This window comes from Zootermopsis nevadensis, unplaced genomic scaffold (assembly GCF_977971745.1).
Source record: "Zootermopsis nevadensis isolate Lab colony 2312 unplaced genomic scaffold, Znev_1.0 Znev_ptg000022l, whole genome shotgun sequence".
Taxonomy (NCBI): domain Eukaryota; kingdom Metazoa; phylum Arthropoda; class Insecta; order Blattodea; family Termopsidae; genus Zootermopsis; species Zootermopsis nevadensis.
The window spans coordinates 26,916,921-26,932,883 of record NW_028259154.1 but is presented as its reverse complement, the minus strand read 5'-3'; the positions used below and the strand labels follow the sequence as shown (position 1 = coordinate 26,932,883).

General features: G+C 43.4%; 1 protein-coding gene across 7 annotated transcripts in view; it reads left to right on the top strand.

The window, feature by feature from the left end:
- The window catches only part of LOC110829231 (uncharacterized), a 300,697-nt gene that overhangs the window by 248,070 nt on the left and 36,664 nt on the right, over positions 1-15,963 (top strand). For all 7 annotated transcript variants that reach the window (XM_087353953.1, XM_087353952.1, XM_022062755.2 and 4 more), the window contains one exon: positions 15,352-15,414. The gene's annotated coding sequence lies outside the window, so the exon portion shown is untranslated. The remainder of the gene's footprint in view (positions 1-15,351; positions 15,415-15,963) is intronic.

Genomic DNA, 15,963 nt, shown 5'->3' with positions numbered 1-15,963 from the left:
TAAAATATAAAGCCCTCGGTCTTGTCAGGAAGGTAGCATGCCATCTCGCTGTCTCGTTCAAAGCATTGCACTTCGGAATGAGACGAGGCATTTCGAGTGTGAAGTTATCGTGTCGTGGCTGCCTGCAGATTTCTGGGTACAGTGGTTCATTGCACGACTGTGAAAAGAGAGAATAAGAAGAAGAATATATCGTCTGGTAAGTAACCTTTAGCGTCTAAATTGAAAATGACGACGTGACGTCACCATCATCCTCATACTTACGGGGCGTCTGCCTTTCAGATGCTGTGTGTATGTAAGATCTAGGTTCTGATGCACTACAGGTTAGCTCTGCGGTATTGTGTCTGAACTGTTGGTTAGTGTCTGTGGTCACAGAATATTGCCTTTGAAGCCCGAAGAGAATTGGGGGGGAGGCAGAACTGTTTTAACTTAAGTGAGAGACAAATTTTGATTCGAGGCTACTAAGGTCCCCAGGCATTGCCAGCTCGTCCTTTTGATAGAGATAGGTTTGGGAAATGGATAAGGTGTGATGAAAAGTGGAGTGGGATCACGTTAAGGGAGGTCTTACTGCGTTTGTGCACAATTTTCAATTTTATATTACATTTTAATTTTGATATGGGGAGGGGGCTACTTCAGGGAGGAATTTCGGTATTACACTGGGAGATCTGCATGATACGCTGTTTGGAGATTGCGAAGAATTATTAAATTTTAACATATGTGGTACATATAGTTACTAATATGCTTTAAAGAGTTGATTTCCTTTATGTCTTACTGTCTGTAACTGTTCGTGGAGTCTTAGAGCTAAAATCACGTCGAATAAAACCATTCCCAGTAGATCCTTGTCGTTATTTTGGACTCTGTAGTATCCGAACCACGGTCTGAATCAGTTCCCGCCCTCGCATAAAGACGGCAGGACGTGGAGCGTATTCTCAGACGGAAAATCGGAACACGGCGGATAAAACTTACCTGATACGACAGATTGTCAATATTTATCCACACATTACTAGTTTATCTGTCAGTGCTAATGCCTGTTTTTTTTTTCAACGACCTGTCATATGAAATAAAATGTAAGACAGTCGTGTAATCTTAGTTTGTATTCCCTCTCGTCAGGGAAGGATGTTTATAAGTCACTATGAAGTTCCCTGTTGTGGCACACGTAAGTAACTTTAATTTATTCACACCGAAATCACACTGCACAGCGTTGCCATTTTGCGTGTGAATATTAAATCGTAATTAGGGGTACAGTATTTTGGAAATCAGTTCGCGGGCTCGCTCGTCTTTAGCTTGTGCTGAACCCTTGCGACAAAAATGTGTACTAAAATATGTAACGTAAGACCCCCAGCCAGAAGTAGTTAACCAACCACACGGAACGAAAATTACCAAGTCAGTCGTGAAATTATTCGCGTCTTATGCAAACCGGCAGTTAATTACCGTTATTTATGCAAGTTTCTTGTTCGGTGACTCAGACGGACTTTTCGGATTAGATCTCGCTGTGTCTGGACACACGTACAGAACCAGTTTCTGGAACATTACGTTTTGAGAAATGCCATGACGAAGGACAAATTCAAAGAAATTGAAGTTAATTAATTTGTTCACGGCATCTCGCAACTGACCCCAGTGTGAGTCTGATGCATCCGGCCCACACCCTGACACCGTATTTTAATATCCATTTTAATATTATCCACCCACCTGTTCCCATTATCTTTCGTACCTGAGACCCAAACCACCACGATACGTTTTAGGAAATGATGGGTGAAGTTTACATCCAGGCTTTATCGAGTTGTTACATGCGGATAGACGGACAGACGGACAGACAGACAGGCAGAACGTAGCTAATCGATGCATTTTCGATTCTTTTAGTTACGACCGCGCCTAAAATGCTGTTCCTACCTCGCAGAAAACACACCACATCACTTACAAATTTTGGCATTTATAACACTCTTTAGGGAGGTGTGTTCTGTTTATTCTGGAAACAAACCGAGACTTTTAATTACATGGTCTCAGCGGCATACAGATTTATGAACATAAAAGTCAGGTGGTATATATAGTTACCAGTATATCCTGGGCGTTCTGATGGTAACCTGATTATAAGTTTCCTCTTCTTGTATATTGGCTGGTGACTCTCGTAATTAAGGAACAACTGACGTCAGTCAGAAGTTGAGACATGGCTCAGAACCAACATGGCGTACATGACAAGCCGAGTAATCGGGAAGACAAGCAAACACAGATATCAGCTTTGTCGTAGTTCCAAACTTACTCAACATTCATCCCAACAAAGTGCCTTCGAGAGAAGCCAACCTAACCTACGCTAACCAGGCTCTGCTGTTCTCTTCTTGAAGATGGCTGTTTTCTGGGATGTTGCGGCGTATAGTCTGGTAGAAGTTTGCCGACGTTTCAGAGGTGCTTGCTGCCACCATCAACAGGGTGGTTATTGCCGAATATTATTTATCCGAGTTTTGTGTTCAAAAGGGTTAAGGAGTGTCAGAGTGCCATGATCACACAAAGTTTTGGTTCCAGTTTAACGTCACTCGACGTCGAGAGGGAAATGGAGTTTCAGTTTAGCGTGACGTATTGTGTGTCCATAAAACTGAACTGGTTGCGACACTATACATGTCATTTCACAGTCACAACGCAGCGGTGGGTGTCCGGCTGGACTTCACCACTGGATTGGTTTGGGGCTTTGTAGAACATGGAAACCTAGCGACATTTTAGCACGGCTTCGCTACGTACGCATAGCCTTGTAAAAGCAAGGATAGTTTAGCCAAGGTTTATCCGGTATGAATAAAAGTCTGTATGACTTATGCCGTTTTGCTTCTAAATGCTTTACCAGTGTAGAGTTAAGGAGAGTACTTACAGGCAGGTAATTACATGAAAGAAACTTTGGTCTTAAGCTACTTTCATTATTAATGTATGTTGTAAAATATGTAACGCCTGCAGTATTACGTTTAGGCTGCACGCTCTACAACCGTGTAGGAGAAGTTGCCGCGGGATCAAGGCGAACAGCTGGAGAATTACTTGGGCGTGTACATGTGGAATATTAGTGAGGACTTGGGAGAATGGGTAAAGTAGCGAGAGTAGGAGAAATGTGATAATTGTGTTAAGGTGTGTACTCTGGAGTAATTTGTGAAGTCGGAAGACATTTTCATATGCGTATGCGATAATTCTCCACAGCAGGATGTATTTGGTACGTTCAGTATTAACGACTTTAACCTTTAATGGTTAAGAGTTGTGTTTTCTTTGAGGTAAGGACTGAATTCTTAAAAATTATTTAGTCACGTGTTCTGCTTCAGACTTGGAGCTTGAAGTTCATCTGAAGAATATTTTAAGATTCAGTTTCTGCCTTGAATAAAATACAACGCGTCTCTGTGTGAAAACGATGGATTAGTTGATAGTGTTTACAAATATAATCACTTTTTATTTTGAGGATTATACGTGATACATTCATACAATGTGTGATCAGAATGTAGCGTTGCAGGTGGTACATGTAGTTGCTGCCCTGGTTTAAAGGATTAATTGCAACGCACTGATATTGATCGATTGATATAAGAAAATCGATCATCTCGGCTACCGGTTGTTTCAGTCGCCATGAAACACGTCCAAGATGCCGTGGTCGCATGTTATTGGAGGGTAAATGTCTTCTTAGAGAGGACTAAAAAAAGTTTAATCTCAGTAACGAAAGACACAAAGTGATTGTAACACTTTTCTCTCCGGAATTGCTTGCCCGAGGGAAGATTGAACTCTCTCCACACTTGCCGTCGTAGAAGTTGCATTGGAGTCTCGCCAGGCGTGCAGGAAGGCAACGCGGTGTGGTGTGTGCGAACTCCACGGTCTTAGCTCATATCAAATGCCGATTAATTCTCTGCAGAAGATCTCTTTTCTATCCCCTGACATTTTATCTTCTTTTCTCACTACGGTTCTGTGTCGAGTGTTGATTGTTCTGTTGGCTTGCACGGAGAAGGGGGGGGGGGTGGCTGGTCGAAGGCGATTTTCGACTTCCGACTGCTAAGCCGAAGACAATGGCCGAGGACCGTGGCGGAACTAATGGTCGCCAAACGCATGCGACGATCTACAGTGGGGAAAGACACAGAAAACGTCACTTTTAAGAACGACGTTTCGTACTGAAAACAGAAGTGGCATGGTGTAGCATGATTGTCTATTTTCTGTCTCAGACAACGTTCTTAATTGCTGTGCAGGGCCTGACGGTCTTCTTCGTAATTAGAGCCTCTGAGTTTTGTCAAATCGGAACACGGATCTTCATTGAAAGTGATGAAATTATAATTAAGTCACTTCCCGTCAATAATGACGGGAAAATCGAAAGTAATAAACGCATAAATGTTACCCCATAAGGCCCAAAGTCCCTCAGCAGTATTGCCATGTCACCAGCAAAGTATCACGAACCAACCATCCAACCAGTATTGCTTGTTATAGGCTATAGATTGGTACTAGAATGTCAACAACGAAGATTAGGGCAGTTTGAACTTGTGTGATTTTTAATAAACAAATGGAGTACAAACGAGCGAAATTGTCCATTATTTCGCCCGGACTTTTCTCGCAATAAACTGCTTGCATTAGCCGGTTGTCTATCATTTATCGACTCGTCCAATGGTTGTCAGACTAAATTAAGGGGCGCCAAGCATCGAAACAACCTTGGACAAAAATTTGCGCTGAAAACCTGTCTTATAGTCTTTCCACCCCCAGATGTTTAACGTGTACTTTTAATTCCATCGGTGGTTCTGGATAATCTGTCTTGGAACAACGCTTCAGTGATTCTGTCACACTACAAGCGTTGATCGTGTGTGACGTCCGGAAGAAACTTCTCGCATTACACATTCAAGTTCATAAGCCACGAAGTTCGCGAAACTGCAGAAAACCACAGTTCCTCGCAGGGTGTCCAGTTTCACTGGAGGCTAATCCGGGTCTCTGAGGTAAGTTGGTCGACCTGCAATCGAGAAACTGCTACAGACGGGGCTTTTGGTAAACAGTCTTGATTCAGAGCGGAGCCAGAGACAAACGGGATACAAATAGATTTTCCAGAGAAGCGTCTGGTTCTGATCGGGAGGAGCTTCAGTCTTCGCTCTCGTCTTGTTCGTGGGCAAGTACGCTTGGCATCCTCCATGTCCTGTCCCCATGAAGGGCAGCTATCCACACTGCCAACTAACAACAACCAGTCAGTATATTTAGAAGAGATAAATTCTTTCCTACCTGCGACAGCAGTGTTTCTTTCTCAGATAAATTTAAGGAGACGTAGTGCAGAACAGAAAACAGTGTTCAAGCGGATCGTTGTACGTTAAATTATCGCGTTCTAAGTCCGTGTCATTCCGTACTTGTAAGCGTAAAGTCTTGAATTACATTTTCTTATCTTTTGAGCAATGGCTTGTGTACGTTGCCGAATGTATTTAGCTAGAATGTCGGCAGATGTAATGTGGCCCGTTTAGCGTCTCGTGCAGAAATGTTTGTCAGTAAAATGAACACTTGTTCGCGAATTCGTGGCCTGGAAAATCGAATTTAATTCTGAAGGCTGCATTACTGTTTGCTGACAGGCATTAATTTCGGTCAGTATGAACCAAACTATCAATCCTCATCCACTCCAGTTACTCGGACGGATCCATTGGATTTCCAGGCACGCTCGGCGACGGAGCATCGGCTCCTGCAAGCAGAAGTGATACCACGCCTCTCGTCTGCGGTCTCTCTCTCTCTCTCTCTCTCTCTCTTCCCCCCCCCCTCGCCCCCAGCTGTCAGCGCCTTGCCAGACCAACGCGCGGTTCAAACTGACGCTGGTGCTTCTAGCGACCCGGTTCACAACATGTCGATCCTGCGTTGTCCTTTGCTCACTCTTATTTCCCAACATATTGTTTAACTGCGAAGGAATAAAAAAGAGACCCTTCTTGAAACAGTCGTGGATGGAAGGGAGGATAATATTAAAATGGATCTAGTCAGTTTTGGTCATCTCGTATGCAATCAGCGTGCTGTTTTAAGAATTGAGCGTGTCACCCGAGGACTCCGGGCGTTTCAGGGTATCCTGAAGGTGGAGGCAGTGTGTTCCTCCGAAAACATTTGTATCAACCAAGATTTCACAATGTCACAATCAAGAAACGAACACTCGAATCGGAGGGAGGAAATGAGTAGTTGACAGATGGTATGAGAAATTGACATGCGCGTGTTTTCCTTTCCCGGTTTTGTGGACGTTGACATCCCCAAAGCAACGTGGCAGCCCAGACGTTCTCCTGTTCAGAGTAAGCCTTTTTCTGTCTCTCTCACTCACTTTCATAGAAAATCCTTTGAAATCATCCCTTCAGACATGTCATCTTTAATGGTTCTGTTTTCATACAGACTAATCTTCTTGCTGGTTCCAGAAGTGACATAACTTTCGGTTGCTCTCGTTCTTAAGTAAGCAGTAATCCTTGTATCGATACGATTCTTCGACGTGAACATCGGATGACGAATGAGTGGCCTCCAACGAGACGCATGTCTGTTGATTTTGAGAATGACCAGAGATTAATTCTTTGTAATATCAGCGATCAAGTCACGTCCAATGGAGATGAATTAGTTTTGTTCGAGCAAGGAGCTGACTTGCTTCCAGCCAAACAGCTTGAAAGAAAAATAAGTTACGGCTCTGATAATATTGAAGACAAATGTGAATCGTCCAGCAAGTGACAGTGAGATTTCTCTTCTGGGGTGTCGTTCCGTTTCAGGTTGCTTGACGAATTTTCTGTGAAAACGGACTTTGTGGGGCTCGCGGGCCGTGGTTTGTCAACACTTTTGCCACGCACTTCCTGTGCCCGCTGTCTGAGAGCTGACAGTCTGAGTGAAGAATGGGTTCTCGTCCGAAGGCTACTTCGGTGGAAAGCCTTCCGTCGGCTTGTAGTTTAGGATGCTACATCAGCGTTACTCGTGTGTTAACTTCGATTGATAAACTGATTGATCGATCGATCTATCGAAACTTCTGTATGTGAGCACCCTCCGACATGTGGGCAAGTCTCAGTACTGACTTGTCTGTCCTTGCCTTGAAATCCTCCGACACAAATAAAAGCTGATAATCGCTGAACTAGTCAAGGTTTCCGCCTTTCATGGATCCCGAGAGTTCATTACCCGTTTCCCGAGCCAGATGAATCCGATCCACACTTTTACAATAATCGCTTATTGTGTCCCCATTCCAGCGAAGACCGGTCAGTGGTTATCAGGGCGCTGGAGTGTGGCTAATAAAGAGAATTGTGGTGAGGTCGCGTAGCAACGCGTTCTTTTACGTTCCTCGCTACATAAGAATTCGCCTTGGTTTGTGTTACGTCGCCCTGACGTCTCGTACCGCAAGGCGGAGGGCGGAAGATTGGAGTGGCTCCAGGGCACTCGCTGATTACGTATGAATGGATTCCGAACGATGTTAGAGCGACGGCTTCTGTCTCCGGAGATCCCTGGTTCAGTCCCCTCAGGATTTGCCATTTGCTTTTCCCGTCTGTAAAATTGGAGGCCAGCAATAAAAATGCAAGTTGCCTGGATCCATCGACAAGCAGATCCATTTTCGTAACTAAGGAATACAGTTATTTGTGGATGTGCTGATCATTACGATATTTATCTCACGGTATGGGTGTGAAACTTGGTCTCTGACATTAATGGAAGAGCACAGATGCAGGTTTCTGAGCTCAGGGGCTGAGGAGAATATTTGGGCTTCGGGTGGGGGGGGGGGGGTTAATGTAATATAAGACTGCGGAAATTTACATGTTGAGGAGATCCATAATTTATCGTCTTCACCACAGATTATTAGGGCGATCAGATGAATGAAAATATGAGCGGGTCACGTAGAATGCACGTCAGAAATTATAAATGATTATAAAATTTTAGTTGGAGATCGTGAACGAAAAATACGACTTGAGAGACAGTGGATGGTTAAGTTAATATTAATATCGATGTTACAGAAATGTATTATTTGGTAATGACAAGAAGTGGTGGGAGATGATAACGCGGGGGTTTCACCCCAGGGTTGACCAACAGTTACCCGCGGGGTGAGATTTTACTAGCGGCGGGTTATACAGGCGGTCTCACCGGTCTGCTTTAACAAGACAGTTTAAATAATCAGACGTAGGAGACGCTCGTAACTCCTGTGTCGAGACCGACTTTCCCCTCCTTCCTCAGTTTGCTTTCTACAACGAATGCGTTCATGAACTGCCAGAGCACATTCAGACACACTTGTGTACCCAGAGCTGTGAATTAAACGGGATGACTTGCAAACTGTGGACGCGAAAGAATTTCTGGAGTGACCGAGGCACGCCCGGATATTATAAAGCCACGACGACGTCTAGATTAAAGTAAAACAGAAATCCATCTCCCATCCATCTGCAATTTTATATGCCGTCGTCACTCGAGCCTTCCTGCGGAAGGAATGGACGCTTCGCTGTTTTACATATTCACCCCCCCCCCCCCCCCACCCCCACCCCCGTGTAATTTATTTTACTCGTATCACTTCCTTCTTGCGCTGTATCAGTTGCTATTTGATTACTTAGTCCTCCGTCTTATCACTTACGCCCTACATTACTTATCTCCCGCGCTGTACCTGGTATCAGACGACTGGCTCCGGTAGTGCAAATTCACCCGATATCAGTGTCCGACTGTCCCTTCAGATAAACTGAATGTAGAGTGCAGTGCAATCACTGCTTGCTTGTTCAAGACGCCTTCTGTTTGAACAGCAAGGAATGCTCTGTTTTTAAACCTTTCTTTGTTTGTTCATGTTACTGAAGCGAGTTTATCTCGCCTCAAAAGCAAATATTTTGTAAGAAAGCAACTTCTGCGTCATGTGACTCTGGCGAAGTTCGATCTGTTTTCCTGTTCTGGGGAGGAAAGTAAATACTTGAGATGCTGTGAACTTCTCGCAGTTGTTACCAGAAGGAATCGCCCTGTCCAGGAACTTGTTGACTCTTGGTTTCGTCTTAGCGCAGGTCAGCACCGCGTTTATGTGGGACAAAAACTTCTTCAGAACGTGTTACGTGATATTTTATAAACATCGCTAGCTGTGATGATAATTTATTTGAGACACGTATCGGTCATGACACGTGGCATCATAAAATCTCTAAGGTCTCTTAGCGATCGGAAACAGTGCGAAAGGATTAAAAATGAACATCAAATACAACTTTATTATTTGCGTGTGTGGACGACTCTTTGTATTCGATGCCAGCTTAGTCCTACCAGGGATGTGGAAAATAAGCTCACTAAAGTTTACACCTTCGACTTTTCCTCTAACATATCTATTTTACTGACAGTCCCTAATATTTATTAAAAGTCTCTCTCTCTCTCTATATATATATATATATATATATATATATATATAGAGAGAGAGAGAGAGAGAGAGCCGTAAGCAAAGACATTAATGGTTTTTGTGGCAGATAGGTTGTTCGAATGGCGGGATGATTTTTGGTGATAGACTGCAAGTCATCAGGAAGGAGTCGCTGTTTCTGAAATCTCCTGTGACGGGACTGAGTAAACCCATGAAATGCCTGAGACTAGCCGGTCTTTTGGTCCACCTAATACATGAACGCTGTCATTTGTGTACTGATTAATGTATCTTGTGGTTTCTCGTTAATCGCGAGCAACATTTTTTCCTAAGTCTTCGCCATCGTTTTTCAGTTTTGCTTCGTTGTCATCCGTTCTCTCGGAGCTGTTACACACAAAAAAATCTGACAGTGAACTTTGCAGTGATCCATTAGTGAAATGACTCGAGGGACGAAGTAATTCTTAATGTTAATCCACTGTTTTCTGGGATTGCAAAGTTTCAACTTTATAAGTTTAAATTCTTGGTACTTCTTGCAAAGCTGGCTTATAATTTTTCTTAAGCAGATGTACATTTCATTATTGTCTGCTGTGATCGTAGTTCGGGGCTCAGGGACTCTCGGTTTCAAGCCGTACGCACGTTACTTCTGAAAATACTTTTATTGTACTTAGGTGTAAATTCATGTTTCTGTAAGCTGAAGTATTAAAATCGCCCGTTTCATGTGTGCGCTGTGACGTTACTTGAAACGCCTCGAGGTGGTAAGTCTTGTAAGTACGAAACAGAAAGTTTATGTACTAAGATGTCTATCGCTGCCTAGCAACAAAAGCCTGGAGGGAAGAGACCGCTGGGGAGACCTAGACGTAGATGGGAGGATAATCTCAGGCGGGATCTATGGGAGATAGGAGTTGAAGGAGACTGGATTTTGTTGGCCCAGGACAGGGTCCGGTGGAGGGCTTTGGTTAATTCGGTGATGAACCTTCGGGTTCGGTAAGTTATCTGGTTGGTTGGGTCCACTATTGGGAAGCCTGAGAGGAAGAGACCTCTGGGGAGACCTAGACGTAGATGGGAGGATAATCTCAGGCGGGATCTATGGGAGATAGGAGTTGAAGGAGAGTGGACTTTTTGTTGGCCCAGGACAGGGTCCGGTGGAGGGCTGTGATTAATTCGGTGATGAACCTTCGGGTTCGGTAAGCCATCTAGTTAGTTAGCAATGCAACAGCGGTTAATGTGGATTGCTTTATGCATTGTGCCTCTAGGAAACACCAGGTATACAGACCGGAAGGAAACATTGGCGCAGAGTGATTTTGACGTTAAAAAATTAAATTTTTGGGAAATTAAAAAGGCGCGTTTTATAAACTGTCATTACGTCTTAATTTTATAGCGTAGATGTTTTGATGTAACGTTATGTGACCCGTAGAGAAACACGATCATTCCAGAAGAGTAGATATAAATAAGTCTGTGCCGAAAAGATACGAGCGAACAGTTGATATCCATACACAGCTGTGGACAAAATGCAGCGTTATTGTAGGGTCAAATGTGGAGAGATTGTGTTTCTCCGAAAGACTGGTATATGTACCCAGAAGTTCGTGGATCGTTGCAACTCGGAAGACCAACGTATACGGCAAGATTAATTATTTAATCACCTGGAGATGTTGTGTGACTTTATTGACTTTGCTTTCTTCGGTCCTAGAATTTAATAAATATAAATTCACTTCTGCCTTCCTGGGGGGGGGGGGGGGGGGGGGGGGGCAGTGTAATGTTTCCTCGCAAGTTTATTAACGAAGTAATGGAGGGTCGAGGTTCCCACACACCACGCGATCGCCTGCTTTATTTTTCTTATTAATTCTACGACCTAGAAATTACAGTCTCGCTGTTTGTATTCGAGTTTTAGGGCGTATTTTCTTAATCCCGTCTCATTATTTTTTTCGTAGGTTTGTTTTGACGACGGAGTGGAATCGTACAAGACTAAACTACACTTAACAAAACGCCCCCTTCTCTTACCAACTTCGTTTAATAATACAAGTTATGTAAATAAATAGAATTATCTCTGAATTTATGTTGGCAGTATTGGAAAAGATGTCTTAAGCAGTATGAACCTTTTTTTATTTTTATGCGGTTGGTTTTCTCTCTCCCCCCCCCCCCCCCCCCCGGGTCATCTTGTGTGTCTGGATGCTGGAAAGAATGCCAGGAGAGAGTAGGAGGCGCAGCCTCCGCCGCCAACTTTTCTCTCTTGGATTTTCCGGGCTGGCACGTGTCTGCCACGTGTACCCATGACGCAGGCACATCCCTGACGTGTCCAATAGAATTGAATATGCGCGGGACGTATTTTGTGGGAGACCTCACCGCACATTTTGTTTCCGTCGTTAAAGAATGTTTCAGTTGTTAGTGTGGTAGGATTTAATGACAATTAGACGGACATAATAAGTTCGTAAAATAGGGCTCTTAATTGTGTGAAGGTTTGTGACAGTACGTGATTCATTTTACAAACACTCTTGTCGGACATTCGAAAAAGAGACGTTTCGGGAGTTGCTTCTTCTCCCGTTTCCAGGCTATTGGTTGTCATTGTGCTGACAACCCCCGTATTATTAGTGGTTAGCGTACTAGCAAAACGGGGGAAACGTTTCAGTGTATAGACAACCAGTCACTTGAAGCCGGGAGTAAAGCCAGCTCCCGAAACGTCGTGTTATCAAATATACCTCAGTCAGTGGACAGGGTTCAACAAGAGTTTTTGTGGTATAAACTAGTACTTTGGCTAAAGGTGTGTTGAATTCTACTTAAATCTTGATCAAGTTTCGATTTGTGCAGAAATGTTCAAACGACAGGATTTGAGTTTGCGAGATATCGGTGCAGACGGACCCGCGGGTCTCCTGGAAAGTTTAATCGCCTGTTACAGACGCATAAGCTGTAATTACGTGAGCCTGTGACGAAACTTGAAATGGGCTCTGTCACTTTCATAGTCAGTGTCGTTATTTCTACGATCACATTCCTATCTTGTAAAGGAAATCACTTTCTTGTGCGACGAGGCGGGAAACCATTTACAGTAAAACAGGCGAGGCGTTCTTTATTCGCCCGCCATTCAAGTTGGGTTGCTAAAGCTTCATTCTTATTTACAAAGCAGGAGTAATGAAGGTCTAGCGTCGCGTGGCCGACCTTAGTCGTTCGTGTCGGTGACAGGGCAGTAATTCTTAATCTGAAGGCTTATTCGTCTTTCGTGCAGCACCGAAAACTTTACATGACGTAAATATGACGTTGTAACACTGTTGTTGTTGTTGTTGTTGTTGTAAGTGCAGTGTTAAGGCGAAGTGGGGCGTGTTTAAAATGTGTGCATGAATGAAACCTTGATTCTGTGACCCCAGTAGTTAATGGTCCCTAGTTTACTCAGACGTATCTATCTTCGCTTTACATGTGTGACACTGGCCATATGAAGCAAGATGGTGTGGGCGGGGCATGTAGCATGCATGTATGACTGACTTGAGAAATGAGAACTATATTTTTTAATGAGAAATACAGTTTTTTTTAGAGAACACTTCGGATACCAGGGTGTATATGAGTGGATAATATTAAAAGAAATTTTAAAAAAATAGGATTTTGTTGTGAAGTGGATTCGTCAGGATGGAGTCTGGCTGTTGTGTATACTGTAATGAAACTTGCAGTTCCGTAAAAGGCGGGGAATTTGTCGGATATCTTGACTAGCCGAGTGACTTTCAACTTCCGAAGAAAAGAAGGACATTGTTCCATGGCAGAATACCGCTGTGTAGGCCTGTTGAAAGTGTCCTGAATCGAGTAACGAACGACTACAAATCTGTTTTCCGGTCGCCGTCCTGTAGAGGTCGTGTGTGGTGAATTATTCCAAGGTTTTATGGTCTCTGTAAATTCCTGGAAATGTGCGAGAAATCCTTGTAGCCACCAGCGGTTGGTAAACACTGGGTTAGACTGTAATTAAAATTGACCACGGCTGTATTCCCCGGTTACAGTCGATGAATAATTCATAGCTCGTATATTTATCATCACCTCGGATCCACATGGCTGTACCCAAAGCAGCGGGTAGCAGTGAGACAGAATGAGCAGTTTCACTCGCTCACTCACTCGCTCGCTCCTTCCGCGATTGCTCTTGTGTTAATTAAATCTGTTAGCTGTGGGGACTCCTGCTTTCTCCTTCACAGGAGAAACGAGTTGCCCTGGCCACCCTGCAAAATGGTGTTGCGAATTCGCCTTCAGCAGTTTCTACGAAAACAGGAAACTGAGTTGTATTTCGTGTTAAGAGAAAAGAATGACAGAACTTTGGATTGGATGCTTTTCTTTGACGTGTTGAAGATTATGGAGGATAATATTAAAGTGGATCTTAACCGGAAATTCAAAATTAATAGTCCACGCTAAGACAAGCGTTGTATTCTCGTTCTAAAACGAGAGGACGTGGCATTGAACTTCTTTAATATTATATTCCCCCCTGTTGCCAAATGGGGATAAGACCTTTAACCAAAACCCACTCGTAACTGTAGTAATACCTGCTTTAACGATAATTTTTTTAGATTTTTTTATGATTTTGAGATTAAACAGCTATAATTTCCCTCGACGCTGTTAACTGATTGATCGTTGTCATGGAAGGCCATTGTGTGTCCTTTCTCTTAGCCGAGCGACGGTTTCGAACGTTTAAATTCCAAACTGAGGATGGTTTATTTATCGACGAAGCAGCTGTGGACATAGATCGCATTTCGCAGTGTACTTTGCACGGTCCGCTGGAATCCAAGAGACGGGATAAAACGAGGAGAGGTGGCACGAGTGTGAACAAGAAATGCTGAGTGCCTTGGCTGTCGCGATGTTGGGGCTTCTAGGTAGTTGTAGCCTCCACAGAAGACCTAAGTTTGAAGGCGACCTCTTAAGTTGTCGACAGAAAAAGCGTGCAGTGAACTGGAACAGCCATTGTACAGTACGGGCAAAGAAGTCGTGGACTATCGGCGCCATTAGCTTGCTGGGGAGTAAATTATTTTGACATGGACGGATTTTCACGCAAAAAAACGTTATTAATTTTGAAATTAATTCTCAAGTGTCGTAGTGATGGTTCATAATGCATAACATTTATTATGCAAGTTTTCTTTTTCGGATTAAGTTTTGTAGCAAATACCCTGCATTACTTCACGTAAGTTCGAAGCCTGCCACTGTGCATTGGCAGACAGTGCCGGCCGTCTTTAAGCTTTTATCTGTGTCCCATATGGTCGGTCCTCCCTCGGGTCAGAAACGCAGATGCGCCCTCTCACGAACATTTTCAGTTTCATCATCGAGCGGACGTCTCGCGTTAAAAGCATTTCGTGATACGTCACATTGAAGGCCCAGTATTCGTCGAATGTGCCCTTCCTGACCCCTATGTTTCATACCAACGGCTTATGGCTTGTCAGTGTTCGTCTCTGATTGACTGTAATACAACGCTCGTAGTTATTTGTAAGCACATTTTATATCACTAATGGTTATTGGTCTGAACCTAACCTTAAAGTCTTTAGTGTGCCATTAACATGGTTTTACCTGTGAACGCTACGTTTATGTCGAAAATGTTATATAGGGACATAACGTTGCCTTTTTTTTACACCGAACTCTGGGTCACAAGATTACTCCACCGGATGCGTGGGAGAACATTTGGACACAAAAGAGGAGAAATAACATGTACTCCTCACTAAATATCATTATTATGATCGGTCAAGTAGATGAGATGGGCTGGACGTGTAGAAAAATCTTAGTCTTTAAACTTCAAAGGGAAGATATTACTTGGGATGCTTAGGCGTAGATGGGATAATATTAAAACGAATCTTAAATAGGGTGTGAGGGTGTACACTGGATTTATATGACTCAGGAGAGGAACTGATAGTCAAATCTTGTGAACGCGGATTTGAACCCTTGAGTTACGTTAAAGGAGGTGAATTTCATGACAAGCTGAGCGACTCTCAGCTTCTCAAGAACGACTTTACTCTATTAAGTTATCCAGTTAATTTAGACCGTATTTGGTCTGCTGGAAGAAATTTGACGTTTCAGTTCTGTTGGGCAATTCGGAACTTTTATTTTTCCGTCGCCATCTTCACAGACTGACGATGGTTTGATTTATCTTCCAGATTCAGTATGCTGAGGGCCACATTCACTGGAGCCGAATCGTCAACAGCGGCTTTGCATTAAAGGTAAAGTACTAATTAATTCTGACTGCAACATATTTTGCTTTGTGAGACCTTCGGTGTAATAAAATTCAGAATATTGCAAATAATGTAATTGAAATTATATTCGGTATCCAAGAAAACACAGGCGGATCTAACATATGAACACGACATTAAACGAAAAATAGGGGGGGGGATTGTCATTTAATTATCTGTAATAAACCATGCGAGTGTGTTGGAACATGACAAGTAGAGATGACACCCTTGTTAAAATAAAAAAAAACATCGCGTTTCGCCATGGGTTGCATGTTAAAACACCCTCCTTCCATACTTGGTGTTCTGACGGCGCTGTGCTAGGCAGACCGAAACCTTCACCTCTTCTTAAGACACTTTTGCACTCAGAGGTTGTGTCCAGTCTGCGATCCGCGCCTTTGTTATGTTTATTTACTGCTGGAGTACCCAGGAGATAATGACGTATGCAACTTTAATATGGCCTAACCTAATCTAACCTAACCTAACCTAACCGCAGCTGGAAACCGGGAGACGCGAACTCCCGAAGCGCGCCTTTGCACACCG